The 15,093-nt window shown below is 41.4% G+C and overlaps 1 protein-coding gene across 10 annotated transcripts in view; it reads right to left on the bottom strand.

Moving 5' to 3' along the window:
* The window catches only part of WASF1 (WASP family member 1), a 234,296-nt gene that overhangs the window by 28,007 nt on the left and 191,196 nt on the right, over positions 1-15,093 (bottom strand). The gene's annotated exons all lie outside the window — the stretch shown is intronic.

Below are 15,093 nucleotides of genomic sequence, written 5' to 3'. Positions count from 1 at the left end.
CCCATCAGTACTATAAATTGGTAACAATATTTTACCACCTGGTAAGCTGCTGCTTAGATCTCACTCTTCTTAGTATCCTTAAAGTATGACCTGCAGTTTAGAGCAATGGATGAGCTATGCAGCATATCAGCATGCTGACAGAAACTAGCTATTCTGATAGAAATAATTTACATTTCAAAGAAATATTAAATCTTGTATTTTATAGCTCACTTTAACAGAAATCTGTTAGGCACTAGAGTTTTTACAGTATTTCCAATGTACAGCTAATGAAAAGATTCTACACCAAAAACATTCCAGAAAAGAGGCTATTCACTTGGAACTGGCAACTATGTCTGTGCAGAGCTACAGTTCTGTGAACTCTTACCTCAGTATTGCACTCCTGGCACCATTTAAAACCATGAGTTCTTGAGCGTCACAAGCATGATCCCTTGTGGATCCAAATGTTTTGTGAGAATTTTATATAAACAGTCCACGGACCCAAATGCCCTCAGTTCTCTTCCTCTATTTAAAATCCTGTCCAAAGACTTGGGAGAAGCAGGGAATGACTGTGGATATTTAGAAAACTCTAGTTACCAGTAAGTAATCACCTTTTCTTTATTAAAAAATTTCTCTCCAGAAACAAGCATCTGCCTCAGCTCCCATGAGAGAGTAATCATTGCGATCTGAGCTCCATGTAGGAGTTTTATAGATTTCAGAAAAGGTGATATTCTGTAAGCATGCTTAGAAGCCACCTTACATTTAGTAGAGTGACCCCTCTGCCACCAGATTTCCTGTCTGACCATAGTAGTCCTGATAGTTGCTAAACAGGGATTACTTTTCCCTTGGACCAGAAATTACTTTCCCCTAGACTTGTCCCTGAAGACAATGAGCAACCTCAAATTTTCTAAAACGCTTTGTTTTAATGAAAATAATAGCTCATATGCTCTTTGGACATTAACTTACATGTGGAAATTAGGCTACAGAAATTGAAGAGGCTTTGAGAAGATTTGGGAGGTTAATGTACTGATTGAGACAGAGTTAAGAAACCACCTTAAATTCAGGATGTAGGTGTAGAACTATGTCCTGTGAAACACTGAATAGCACTTTAGGGAATGCCCTTCTCAACCAGGCATTTCAAGCAGCAAATGTGTTGGCTGGGTCATCACAAATATTTTGACAAGAAAATGCACCACTCAAAACCTGACGTTTTGTCCAGATCCCTCTTTTTATAGATAGAAAACCGACTGTAAAGAAGCACAGATCTCTCAGTAAATTAACTATCTTTATCAAATGGTGGGTGGGTTTTCCTGATTTAAAACTGATTAGCTACTAAACCATTAATAAATTGTATCAAAGGGCAGGATGACTGGATGAAATGCACTAAGGATGGTTGAGACATGGCCCTCACCCCTAGTGTCTGGCTCTGTTTGATGGACATAGATTCAGACTCTAGGACTGGAAGGGACCTTGAGAGGTCATCGAGTCCAGTCCCCTGCCCTCATGGCAGGACTAAATACTGTCTAGACCATCCCTGATAGACATTTATCTAACCTACTCTTAAATATCTCCAGAGATGGAGATTCCACAACCTCCCTAGGCAATTTATTCCAGTGTTTAACCACTCTGACAGTTAGGAACTTTTTCCTAATGTCCAACCTAAACATGTTTTACTTTTTTAAGTAGTTTTAGGATTTGCAGCACATAGGAATGTGTGCTCAAAACAAGTGGGGATCCATAAATGCAATCTTTGATGGAGAAATGATTGCATTCTACAATTCTAGCTCTAATGTATTGTTCTTTACTTAGGTTTGGTCCCAAAATTCTGTCTGCATTAATTATGCTCTGATCATATTGCAACCAGTGCTTAATTTGTGCCAGGACTTGCCAGGGCTGAGGCCAGGCACCTCTAGTCTTGGCAGTTCATGGCCCTGGCACCTCTGGGCTTGCTGTGTCAATTATGAAAGTAAAAAAAATTGCTTGAGCTCCAGAGCCTAACTGCTTCACCCTGGCACCTCTTTCATTACAAAGTAAGCATTGATTGTAATTATGCATTTTAGTATACTGTATGTGGATGTCAGGCCTCAACTACTTTGTATTCTTTGTTTTGAAACTCACTAAATCATCATTCACAATTCACCTACTCCCATTTTATGACCCCAAAGACAATAAATGGGACCGGTTCTATAGCTCCCAGAAAGAGACAGTGGACCTCATGTTTTAAGTGTTTCTCGTGAGGTGGATCCCAGAAGAGGGACAGAGAGCAGGGGTCAGATGGAGGAATAGAATGGAAGCAGATAGAATGGCCCTCTTTTATGATTTCCAGTATCCACTTGTCTGAAGTAAGGTACTCCCAGGCAGGTAGGTAGTAAGAGAGTGGGTCTCCAAAGGAAGGGTAGTCACACAACTGGCGATCCAGTGGAGTGGAATACTTGATGCTACCAGTGAAGGCATCAGAAGTGTCTCTTAAGAGAGAAGGGTTGATTGGGTAGAAGTAGGAGTGGGAGTCCCTCATTCCTGAGGTCTAGCCTTTCCCCTGAAGGATCTTGAGGCTTAGGGAAAGTGTGCTGATGGTAGTGGAAAGGTCTCAATTTATGAACAGTTTGAGATTAACTAAACTGGCTTCTCATTGCAGGCACATAAATCCCCAGTGATCGCAACACTGTCCTGGAGTCCTTGAGTGTATAGAGAAAGGAGTCTGTATGCTTGAGAAAGAGCTTAGGTCCTTCAAACAGAAGGTCTTCTGCCATGTTTTGAACTTCTCTTGGAAGTCCTAAGGATTGGATCCAGGATGCTCTTCTCATGACCATCACCATGGCCATAGACCTGGAAGGTGTATGAGTGGCATCTAAGACAGCTTGCAGAGAGGTTTTTGCTATCAATGGTCCTTCAGCGATGATAGACAGGAATTGATTTTTCTGGTCTTGTGGCAAATGCTCAATAAAATGTGTGAACTTGAAGTATGTACTGAAATCATATTTTGCCATCAAGGCCTAGCATTTGGCAATGTGAAATTGGAGAGTGACTGATGAAAAGTTCTTCCTTCCTATCAAGTCCAGCCATTTAGATTCCTTATCCGATGGAGAGACCATAAATCATGTTTGACTGTTTCTCATTGGTAGCCTCCACCATAAAGGAATTGGGGTTAAGGTAGGAGAAGATGCACTCCATTCCTTTGTGTGGGATGCAGTATTTTTTTTTATCTGCCCACTTACAGATCAGTGGAATTGTGGCATGTGTTTGCCACAGGGCATATGTGGGAGATATAGGTAGGACAATGTTTATCTAGGGATGTCAGGATGTCCACCAGGGAATGTTGGGGCTCTTGCACCTCCTCTAGTGGTATTTGAAGGGAGTCCACTAGCCTTTTCAGGAGTTCCTGGAATGTTTTGAAATCATCTTTGTAAGAGGCTGATGGTGGCATTACTACCTCATCTTGAGATGAAGACTTCCCAGATGGACACAAGATCTTCTCTGCCTGAGTCTCCTCTGCCTTTTGTACATCTTCCAGTCCTGGAGAAGTGCAGAGGTGTGAGGACATTTTGTATAAGCTCATGATTGGTATGGTACTGGTGCTTTGTCCTAGGCATCCAATAAAGTTGGTCACTGTAGTGGCCCAGTGGTCTCAGGGACCCCACTTGGGAGGGACCCAATGATAATCATAGTCTCTGAGCTTATGATATCTGGTTGGTTCCCCAGGCTTGTGTTCATGCAAGGGGCTCAGAAGGGTGAGGTAGGATAGTACAGAACTGAGATGGATCCATGTACTGAAATCTGAGTCGGAGGCGTCTTCCTCTGAACTAAGGCAAGGGGAGCCCTCTGATGTTTTAATCTGTACTGAAAGCTGGAGGTGTAAACCAGTCCCAACATCCTGCTTTTGTAGTGGTACCATGGAGGCAATGGTGGTAGATTCTCCTATAATTTGTGATTCAGGTTCAGAGATAAGAAGATCTTCTGAAGAAAGGAACCTGGAAGGAGGTGGAGGGCTTGGATATCCCTCACCTGAAGCTCAAGTCGGTACTAGGTGGTGAGATGGAGGTTGTTGCAGTACCAAAATGGTTGTAGTGTCCTGCCCTCTTTCAGAGATATTGCGAGATACTGGTAGCAGGGCGTGAATGATAGCCCTATGGGTCTCACTATGTCTAAAGGGAGTAGATGGTGGTGCTGTGGTATTTGCTCCTGAGGTAGACACACCTGAGTGGTCTTCTTCCTCAGAACCGATACCTCAATACCAGACCCAATCCGAGACGCTAATGTACCCTTAGAAAGATGAGAGGTCTCCCAGGAGTGGGTCATATGCGATGATCTTCCCCTCCTCTTCATTTCCCTGCTGGAAAAAGAATGCTTCCTCTTTTTTGAGGCCTTCTTGTCCAGGGCTGCAGAAGAAGCAGCAACAGTGACTAAGGCTGTCTGCAAAATAGATGCCAATATACTGGTGTGTGAGGGGGGAGTGGACCCCTCAGGAGCTAGGGAATGCTCCATTAGTATTAGCTTCAGTCTAGTGGGAGTAAAAAGTAGGAGTAAAATCCCTTCCCCCTGTGTTGAGCAGGAACAGTCTCTATTGCTCCTAATTGGAGGAGATGATCTACCTCTTGGCGCAGTAAATATTGGTTAGAGGGGTCCGTGAAGAGGAACGGGGAGGATGAGTGGTATAGACAGGAAAGGAATGGTATAGCAAATTTGGATGACTTGTAAGGCCCATTTGTCCATGGTGATAGCTGCCCACTTGAGGTAGAGTGGGAGCAAATGATCTCCAAATAGCTGGGTGGATGGTATATGTGCTGGAATGTGGGAGAGGTCTTACAGAACCTCGACCAAGCCTTCAGATTTGCTCATTAGAGGAAGTAGGTTGAGAGGCTGCTGGTGGTGGAGAGCGTCATCATTGTGGTCTCTGTCTCTGTCGTTGCAGGTGTTGTTCATAAGGCCTCTGGTGTTGCTGTATGTATGTCGGGTATCTAGGTAACTGATATAGTTGATACCTGTATTGTCTCCTCCCTGTGGCAGATGTATGAATGCCGAGGGACCAGAGGCTAGCCCGTGAATCCTTCATGGTGTGCGGCACTTCATTGATTTTGGCTGCGAACAATTTTTGTCTGTCGAAAGGGAGATCTTCGACTGTATTTTGTATCTCCCGTAGGAATGCCAAAAAATTAAACCATGAGGCTCGTTGCATAACAACGGCCATGTCAGCAGCGTTCAGTGAGGTAGAGCCATGAGTGAAATCATATGTCCTTCAGAAACCAGAGATTTGAATTGTTGCCTCTTTTCCTCAGGAATGTTGTTAATGAAGTCCATATATTTGCCATAGTTCCTGTGGTCGTATGTGGCAAGTAATGCTGCGTAATTCACCACTCTAAATTGAAGTGTGGATATGAGTATACTTTGTGGCTGAACAGGTCCAACTCTTACTCTCCTTATTGAAAAGGATGGATCAAAATTGATGTTGTTTGTCCCTTTGGTTGGCTGCTTCCACTAACAGCAAGTTGGATGCTGGCAGTGGATCCCTTGCAGGAAATGTAATATTTTAGGTCCGCCCTTTTGCACATTGTGGGTACTGTGGCTGAAGTTTGCCACACTGTCTTGGCGGGTTCCATGATAGCCCCATTGATTGGCAATGCTATCTTAGAGGAGGAAGATGTCTGTAGGATATCAGTTAACTCATGTTGAATTTCTGGCACTTCCTCCAGAGCAATCTTAACCTCATTAGCCACTCTTTTGAACAAGTTTTGGAAGTGAGTAAAGTCATCTGCCATGGTTGGTGGTGGAGGCATAATAGCCTCATCTGGAAGAATTATTATTGGTTGGCGAGGTGTCGGGAGCAATGTCCTCTTCCTGATTTGCCATGAGTTCCTCCTGTATGTCCACCGCTACACAGTCTCCAAAGGCGGAGATGGGAATCTGGTGTCTTCCCTATGTGCGCTAGGGCACCTGTTATGGTGTCTTCTGTAAGACCCCCAGGGACTCCAATATGGCCAGTGACCAGAGAAGGGCATGGGTGGTTCCATCCATGGGTGGTCATACCAAGGTGGCATGTCGTGAATGTATATGGACCATGATTGTAGTGGTCTGGCAGCAATAGGTGTCCTGACTGGGGAAGAATGGTGAGGGGAGACTACCCCTTCAACCTCCTCATCTTCATCACTCAAAAACTTTGATGGCATGGGAGATAGCTGTTGGTGTGGTACTGCTGGCCCCGGTGAAATATCGGTGCCTAAGAGACGAGACTCCGGGATTGAGGAGACCAACAAATCCTTATGGTGTGGAAAATGGCATGGTGCCAAAAGCACCAGTGCCGCAGGGTTGGGTGCCGACTGCACCAGTGGTGTGGTGTGCTGAGTCGGTGCTGATGTCGCTTGTGTCAGCGCCGTGGTGCTAGCAGCATTAGTCTGTGGCATGGAAATAGGAACGGTTGCTGGTGCCATCTCCTTTGGAGGTACCAATGGTGCTGTGGTGGAGACAGACAGCTTAAAGCCATTAGCCTCGGCACCGGAGTGGTGGGTGCCAGTGGCTGCCACACATAGACAGTACTAGAGGTGCCTGGAGTGCCATAGGTGCTAGCCACAGTGAGGCTGGCATCAATGAGAACAATGGTTGAGAAGGAACTGAGGAATCCAGGTCGTGTGCACGCTAGTTGAAGTGCCAACGGTGTGCAAGGCAGGCACCGTGCATGTGCAACCCATACAGGCACTGCTGCAAAACTCTCCGAGCAAAGGTGCAGGGACACACCTTCACCTGGAGTGGAGTACCCACAAGAACATCTCTCTTGAAGAACCTGCTCTTTCAAATGTCCCAACCTCTTTTCCAGGTGCTGCTCTTTGCCTTACAATAAACAAAACTCTAGCTTCCAGTTTCTGTTTCCTTTCTCAAGGCCAGTTTTTCATCCCAGCTGCTGCTCTCTCAAGTTATCACCACAATTGCCTCGCCTCATAGCTACCAACCATTCTAGGTTTCCCCTGCCAATGTCACCGTTGTCTCCTACAGCAAAAGCTTCTACTCCTACCTCTTGTGGTATTAAGGCTATATAACAGTGGTGGGCAACCTGCCGCACGTGGCCCGTCTGGGTCATCTACAGGCAGGCCGCAAGACAGTTTGTTTATATTGACCATCCGCAGCCATGGCTACCCGCAGATCCCAGTGGCTCACCGTTGCCGGCCAATGAGAGCTGTGGTAAGCAGCGACCAGCACATCCCTGTGTCCCGTGCTGCTTCCTGCCGCTTCCACTGGCCAGGAATGGCAAACCGTGACCACTGGGAGCTGCAGGCAGGCGTGCCTGCAAATAGTCAGTGTAAACAAACTGTCTTGCAGCCCGCCAGCAGATTACCCTGATGGGCTGTGTGCAGCCCGCAGGCTGCAGGTTGCCCACCACTGCAGATAACATTTCTCAGCTATTAATCTTTCCCAGGTGGTAACTAAATTATGTGGCAAACTGACGTTTCTAGAACACTAAAAACCTACAGGTACACTTAAACATTAAAAAGAGACATTTGTATTGAATTAAAAATTAAACTAATGACTTTTATTCATTTTAATTCAATAGCATAAGTTTTTTAATTTTTCCACTTATTTCTCTACTGTCATGGAATTTTCCATTTATCACAGAATTTAGCACAGGTGTGCTGCAAAAGTCAAAGACCTTATGTACTATGTTTGGCTTCCAATTTGTTAAAATTAAAAACACCATTATAAGGCATTCTGTTCTATTAAAATAGCAAAATAGACAGATCAGCTCTTAGCTTATACATTTTCCCTCTTCTAGGACACCGATTTTTTTTTTAAGGGAGTGATACACAACTGTTATTTGTTAATGACTTGTTACAGTTGGTATCAGTACTACACTGTATATCAGTATCTCAAGAGAGAGGCATGAAAGCTAAGATGATGATTTTTAACAAAAGCACAGTAAAATTTCCACCTACATAGATTTTAAATTATTTACCTGTACTAGCACTTCAAGATTAATGGCACTAAGAAATTCATAGAACTGCGGGTAAAACTGACAAGTTTTCTTCACAAGAGCAACAATATGAATGATCACGTATTCTTTACTTTACAATTTGGACACAATTACTTTAACATATAAGAACATAAGAACAGCCGTACTGGGTCAGACCAAAGGTTCATCCAGCCCAGTATCCTGTCTACCAACAGTGGCCAATGCCAGGTGCCCCAGAGGGAGTGAATCTAACAGGTAATGATCAAGCGATCTCTCTCCTGCCATCCATCTCCACCCTCTGACAAACAGAGCCTAGGGACACCATTCCTTACCCATCCTGGCTAACAGCCATTAATGGACTTAACCTCCATGAATTAACCAGTTCTCTTTTAAACCCTGTTATAGTCCTAGCCTTCACAACCTCCTCAGGCAAGGAGTTCCACAAGTTGACTGTGCGCTGTGTGAAGAACTTCCTTTTATTTGTTTTAAACCTGCTGCCCATTAATTTCATTTGGTGTCCCCTAGTTCTTGTATTATGGGAATAAGTAAAAAACTTTTCCTTATCTAATTTCGCCACACAACTCATGATTTTATATACCTCTATCATATCCCCCCTTAGTCTCCTCTTTTCCAAGCTGAAAAGTCCTAGCTTCTTTAATCTCTCCTCAGATGGGACCCATTCCAAACCTATAATCATTTTAGTTGCCTTTCGCTAGTGCCAGTATATCTTTTTTGAGATGAGGAGACCACATCTGTATGCAGTATTCAAGATGTGGGCATACCATTGATTTATATAAGGGCAATAATATATTCTCCGTCTTATTCTCTCTGCCCTTTTTAATGATTCCTAACATCCTGTTTGCTTTTTTGACTGCCTCTGCACACTGCATGGACGTCTTCAGAGAACTATCCACGATGACTCCAAGATCTTTTTCCTGATTCGTTGTAGCTAAATTAGCCTCCATCATACTTTCACAAATAACCACTAACAGCTAACTCACTAGTATGTCAATTATTATAGGATGTATGTGAAACACACACCCTCAACCTCCTCAGAAATCAATCTATGTTAAATAAGGAAATCAAATACAACATGATGGCAGAGAAACCACATCTTCAGTGCAATGGATTTAATTTTTTTTTTTACTACAAGAAGAAATTTTATACCTTATCATACTACATTTATGTTCTAATAATAAATTATTAAAAGAAAAGATTTCAGAGAATTCATTAGGTACTTCTTCAGTTAACTTATGATAATACTTACAGCACTGATTTCTCATTAAATAATTTCATATCTAGTGTGTAATACCATGCTAGTCACAGCCAAAACAGGCTGAATACTTCTATTATTTTTCACTGAAGAATTAATTTTATTAACACATGCCTATTACCATGTATAAAGAAACATACTAATTCTACATATTCATTCCACTTAATTGAAAACAAGCAATTATTCTTCCTCTATGTACAAAAATAGCATCACTGGTATGGGGAGAACAAATTAATATAGAAGTCTTTGTGATGAGAAGAAAATGACGGGAAGATACCTTATATTCAAAACATACAGACACTCCCTCTCCAAGCTAACATTTTTCAGATGTTATGAATTCATTAATTTAAACAGAGCATTTCAGTGTTGGAAACCATTTTGATTTCTTTTTTACAGTATATTAATCAAATACATACGGCAGAAATAATTCAAATGATAGCTCTGATAACATTAAAACCCATTTCTGGTTGTTTGATTGCAATGTCTGATCACTGATTTTGTGAAATTAATAACTTCTAACAAACTGAGCAAATTTGATTCAAACAAAATCAAGTTTTTAAAGTAATTGATGCAATATTCTGATTTGCTTTATAAAATCTATGTATGAATGCCTGTCACAACACCATGTAATTTTTATTCTTTCCTCTCCTCATTTTTTCTTGCAGAAAAAGTCAATAATTCTCTGTGTTCCTGGTTTCACTTTTGAGGTAAAATGCTTCCTGGAGCTCCTGGTGGAACTATATATTTCTATCCTTCAGGGTAGTGCGTAGCAAACACAATCCAGTCACTCTCCTGATCTGATTTTTCTTCTTTTGCATTAGATTTTATTCATAAATTCAAAGTCCTTTCACAACTTCAGTTTCTTCTGTCAACTCTAAATCAAAGTTCATGTCAAGTATTTGTATCTTTGCCCAAATGTACTTCATTCTCGCTGTTCATTTATGCTGTGAGCCCCTAAAAGTGAATTTTTTCTTCTTTTCTCTTTTGCTGTATGGACACAGAAGAGTACATTTTAAAAGATCTCTCTGCTATTGTCTGCTGAAAGAGAATACTCCGGTGACATATCAAAAGAGAATCACCTGATGTGTATCCTGGTATAGATGACCCCCTTGCCATACAAGTTAAGGCTATCAGAAGGGAAGTGAGGTTTTTACAGAGCTTCTGTAAATCACTCAGTTTTGTATGGTAAACATTTCTAATGGAAGAAAAAAAAATGATATAAAGCCTCTCCTAGGTCCATGGTGCGTAGGGCAGTGCTGTCACAACAACGCACTTTCAGAAGGTGCAGCATGTGCTCTGCTACATAGCTGGTCAGAGAATGGGACCACAGTAACGCTTCCTTCCTAACCGTTTTGGAGTGGCTAGCACTTCTAAATAAATGCATTCAATTGAGCATAAGGGCTGAGATTTGCTTGAATCTTGCATAGCGGTTTAAGGCAGGAGGCTCTACCCTTACACTCCTGTAACTTACCAAACTAATTTGCCAAACTTTTTTAGATTTTATTACTTAAATCATAAGCCATTTTTCTTCATTAAAAACCTCAAAGTTATTTTAGTCCAGATGAGAGCAAGAACTGTTTGGAAGTGAAGCCTTAAAATTCAAAGCCAGAGAAGCCTGGTAAAAATGAATGGTTTCTCCCATCTCTCATTTTGGGGAGAGATGTACTGTAGGGTCCCCCATTTCCACACTTCATTCCTCTGTCAAAGGATTCACATTGGGCAAACCTGTTCTTCTAAGCAAGGAGTGTTGGATATAGCTCCTTCAAGGAACTTGTTAAATGACAATCCTGGATCAGTAAGACGGGCTTACTTAGGAAGACAGAACGTACCCCAACTTTTCCTGTAAAGTACTGCCAGGCACTGCTACCCCGGGGAATGAGGAACCAATACTGAGTTGCCACTTGGCTCATGCTGCATAACCGCGAAATTGGTGGACTGGCACCCCCTCTTACCCCTGTTTTGTTTAACTGCAACATTCTTCTACTTCCTTATCAGTGTGGTTTAGTAAAGAATATATAGCAAGAATATATGCAGTACTGTCAAAAGCATTTGTAGTGCATTTGGGGCTAAATATTATTTTAACAATCTCTCTCCTGAGTCTCTGGCAGCAAACATCCATTAGTGCCTAGTATGTAAGTAAGCCTATAACTGAACTTGTCAAAGGTCATTCATGTAAGAAAGTATGAATACTCATCCCACTACTCTGTAATATCCTCAGAATGTTAACTCCATCAAGCAAAATGGGCCCTATGTATTTTTCTGAAATTTGAATGTTTACCACATCTGCACAGACGTAATTTCCCCAAATACTTAAATTTTAAACAAATAACTAAATTGCCAACGGTAAACATGAAAATGACACCCCTACCATCACATAAGATTACAGTTGCTCACTAAGAAATCTTTCATTATCCAATCATTGTAAGCATAGTCCTTTACTTGCAAAAGGAGAAGTGTGTTTGGTTTTACTCTCAGTTGTCAAGAGACTTGGAGCATGTGAGGCAAATCATGAGTTTGTGGAAAATCAGCAGTAATTCTGTGAGCAGTTGCATTTAAAAATCTGTTCTAAAACAAATACCAAACATATCTGAGTCAACAACTCACCCTTCCTGGGTTTAGTTTTTATTAACACTGAAATTAAAAATATAAAATTCAGTTCAGACCTTCACACTGGGTTTGGCTGCTCCTAGAATTCCTACCTTAGGACTGCTCAGCCTTCCCCCTAGATCAGTGGTTCTCAAACTTTTGTACTGGTGTCCCCTTTCACATAGCAAGCCTCTGTGTGCAACACCCCCCTCCATATAAATTAAAAACACTTTTTTATAAATTTAACACCATTATAAATGCTGGAGGCAAAGCGGAGTTTGGAGTGGAGGCTGACAGCTTGTGACTCCCCCATGTAATAACCTTGTGACACCCTGAAGGGTCCTGACCCCCAGTTTGAGAACCCCTGACCTATATCCTCCCTCTAAGATTACTCCCACCTTCCCTATATCCAGGTCAGTTACAAGTCACCTGTCTAGAATCAAGAGAGCACACTTAACATTCCACAGAAGAATAAACACCTGCTAATAGGGTAGGCTATTTCAAGCAAACAATCTTATAAAGCCGAAGAACTTGATATTTCCAAGACTAGGTTCCACAGTATGAGCCTGGTATGCCTGTTAGGTTTTGGAAATCTGGTGCATTTTTATGTAATTTTATAAAAAAGACCAACCAAACGTTCAGGGTATGTTTACACTACTTGCTGAATCAGCAGGCAGCGATCGATCCAGCGGGGGTCGATTTATCGCGTCTAGTCTAGATGCGATAAATCAATCCCCGAGCACTCTCCCATCGACTCCTGTACTCCACCGCCGTGAGAGGTGCAGGCAGAGTCGACGCGGGAGTGGCAGCAGTCGACTCACCGCGGTAAAGACACCACAGTAAGTCAATCTAAGTACGCTGACTTCAGTTACATTATTCATGTAGCTGAAGTTGTGTAACTTAGATCGATCCCCCCCACGCAGTGCAGAACAGGCCTTAGACTCTGTTGTTTTACAATGAGCCAAAAGCAAACTGTCCAGTCTATGAATTTTAGCAACTGCTTGTCCCACAAAGAGAATTTTGATCACAAGCTGTCTCAGCGTAATGGTATGATCCATTGGTGATGCAGCTATCTCAAAAGAAACGTGTTTTTCATTTCTAAACAGAATAGCTATAACATTATCCACCAGAATTGAAAAAAGCATCACAATAAGAATGCAAAACTTCCTTCTACTCATTCTAGTCTTGGAAAGTGAAGTTATATAAACTCCACAGTCCCTATAGGATGCAACATGAATCCTCACTCTAGTGTAGTCGACATTTTCTATCCCCATGAGTGGAGCTTTAACAGCAACTAATCATCCAGAACTGGAACATCTTTTTTATTGAAAACTGAAATCTCAATCTTTGTCAGAGATTACATTCCAAAAAGTGGAGTGGTCTGATTTGGGATTCTTAGATATTTTATGTCTGTTTCTGTCTACAAACAATAGCTTCCCTATTTAGGTTTTCAGGAAATGTGGAAATTACGTTAAGTCTGTATGGTGCAAGGTTTGTGTGATCTTGCTCAGCTGGGGTGCAACTGACCTCATGCTGAGGGCCGACACAATGCCTATATACCACTTAAGTTGTACATAAATGCTACCTGCTAGTCCTCTATCTAAGTCATCCTAGTGATGTTTTTTGAACTACTTGTTTTCTCAGGGCTCAACATTATTTCTAAAGGAAAGAATCTCAGCTGATGTAAATCAGTATACTTCACTGAAGTTAACTGAGATCCAGTGATTTACACCAGCTGAGGATCTGGGCACTGTCATTCTAACTGTCATTCTAACGGATCCAATTTTCACTAGTTTTCATATTAATAAAGTAATGCTGTGGGCTCCTCCTAAACTCCTTCCATAGTTAGCTCTGAAACTGTACATTGAATCAGTCAATCATCCAAATAATATTTTAGATGTTCTTATACTCGTTCTGGTAACAATTCTTTAAGCAAGTCATTTATGCCTTATTTTTGACAGTTGTACCTTAGGTCAAACTGTGTTCCAGAGAAACATGTCTAAAACATTGCTTCTCCATTTTTTTCAAGTCTTCAGCTTTCTTATAACTCATTTACTTCTGCATTGCATCTATACCACCAAACTTCATATCTTCACTAATGGTGGATTCTGTCTAAGTATAGACAGGAAACAGGTGTTTTAACCATGTTGCTTAACTGTACAGGAGATCCATGAGAGTAACAGTCACAAAACCCGCATCCTTTTATTCCATGTAGGGTTAATGACTTAGTGGTGAAACAGCCTTGTCTACACTGCAGCTTCCACTGCTGCTGTCACACCTAGAGAATTATAACTATGAAGCCCGCTACAGTAGACAAAGCTATGGAGAAAAGGAAATTACTTGTCATTCTTGTTCTTAGAAAGAAGCGATTAAGACAGATTTATATTCACCCATCTTTCTCTACAACAGAGTTATGGCCTTAGCTGTTAGATTTTTTTGTGTGGTCAAAAAGAAACTGGAATTGGCAAATATAGCATTCTATGTACCTTCACAGGTTACATGATCTGCCCTCTTCAAAAGGTTCCATTATTTTGGCTTGTTAGACAGATTCCAAATCTCATGACTAAGTCTTGAAACCAAACAGTATGGAAAAGCAGAGGATTTCAATCTCAGGATAGTCATCCAGAACCTTTCCTGAATAATAAATTCACTTAGGCAAAAATAAATAAATCCTAAATAAATATGGATCAAAGATTTATTTTTTTTTAGCAAAATATAACAAAGATTTAACAATTATAAGGTACTTTAATAAATATGCATGAAAAAAGGAAGGGGAGAAAAGGGTGAAATGGGAAGACAGGGAGAGTGCTGATTTGGTCAATTTTTCACAATCTCAAAAAAGACACAAAGGACCAAAAAGATGGGGGTAGAGGTGGCAAAGGCTAATTCTTGATTTTCTGATGCCAGAGTTCCACAGCTAAAAGATGAGTTGTTCACTGAAGATCAGTAGATGATGGACAGTATGGATGAGGGAAGGATGAGAGCGGAGAGCTGAACAGCATTATGCCTGTCCTGGGACAGATGTGTGAAACAATCTTTGACAAACAGGCTACTGTTCAAACTTCACCATGAGCCCAAACTTGTACACATTTTAATAAAGACTGATAGTGTGTCAATTACTGAAGACTTTACTCACACAAGTGCTTATAAATCTCACTCATGAAGGTAAACACTGAGTAGAGATTTACTGCCAGAATTTGACAATTAATAAAAACAAAAATATAATAAATAGTAATGCCGTGTTACACTCCTCTAATTCAATGGAAGTGGCAGGTGTTCAGCACCCTGGTATGAAAATTTGGGGCTGAATGACTTGCTCAAGATC

The sequence above is a fragment of the Gopherus flavomarginatus genome, chromosome 4, assembly GCF_025201925.1.
Source record: "Gopherus flavomarginatus isolate rGopFla2 chromosome 4, rGopFla2.mat.asm, whole genome shotgun sequence".
In the NCBI taxonomy this organism is placed as follows: Eukaryota; Metazoa; Chordata; order Testudines; family Testudinidae; genus Gopherus; species Gopherus flavomarginatus.
Note: the sequence above shows the minus strand (reverse complement) of the source record. Positions and strands in the feature narration are given on the sequence as shown.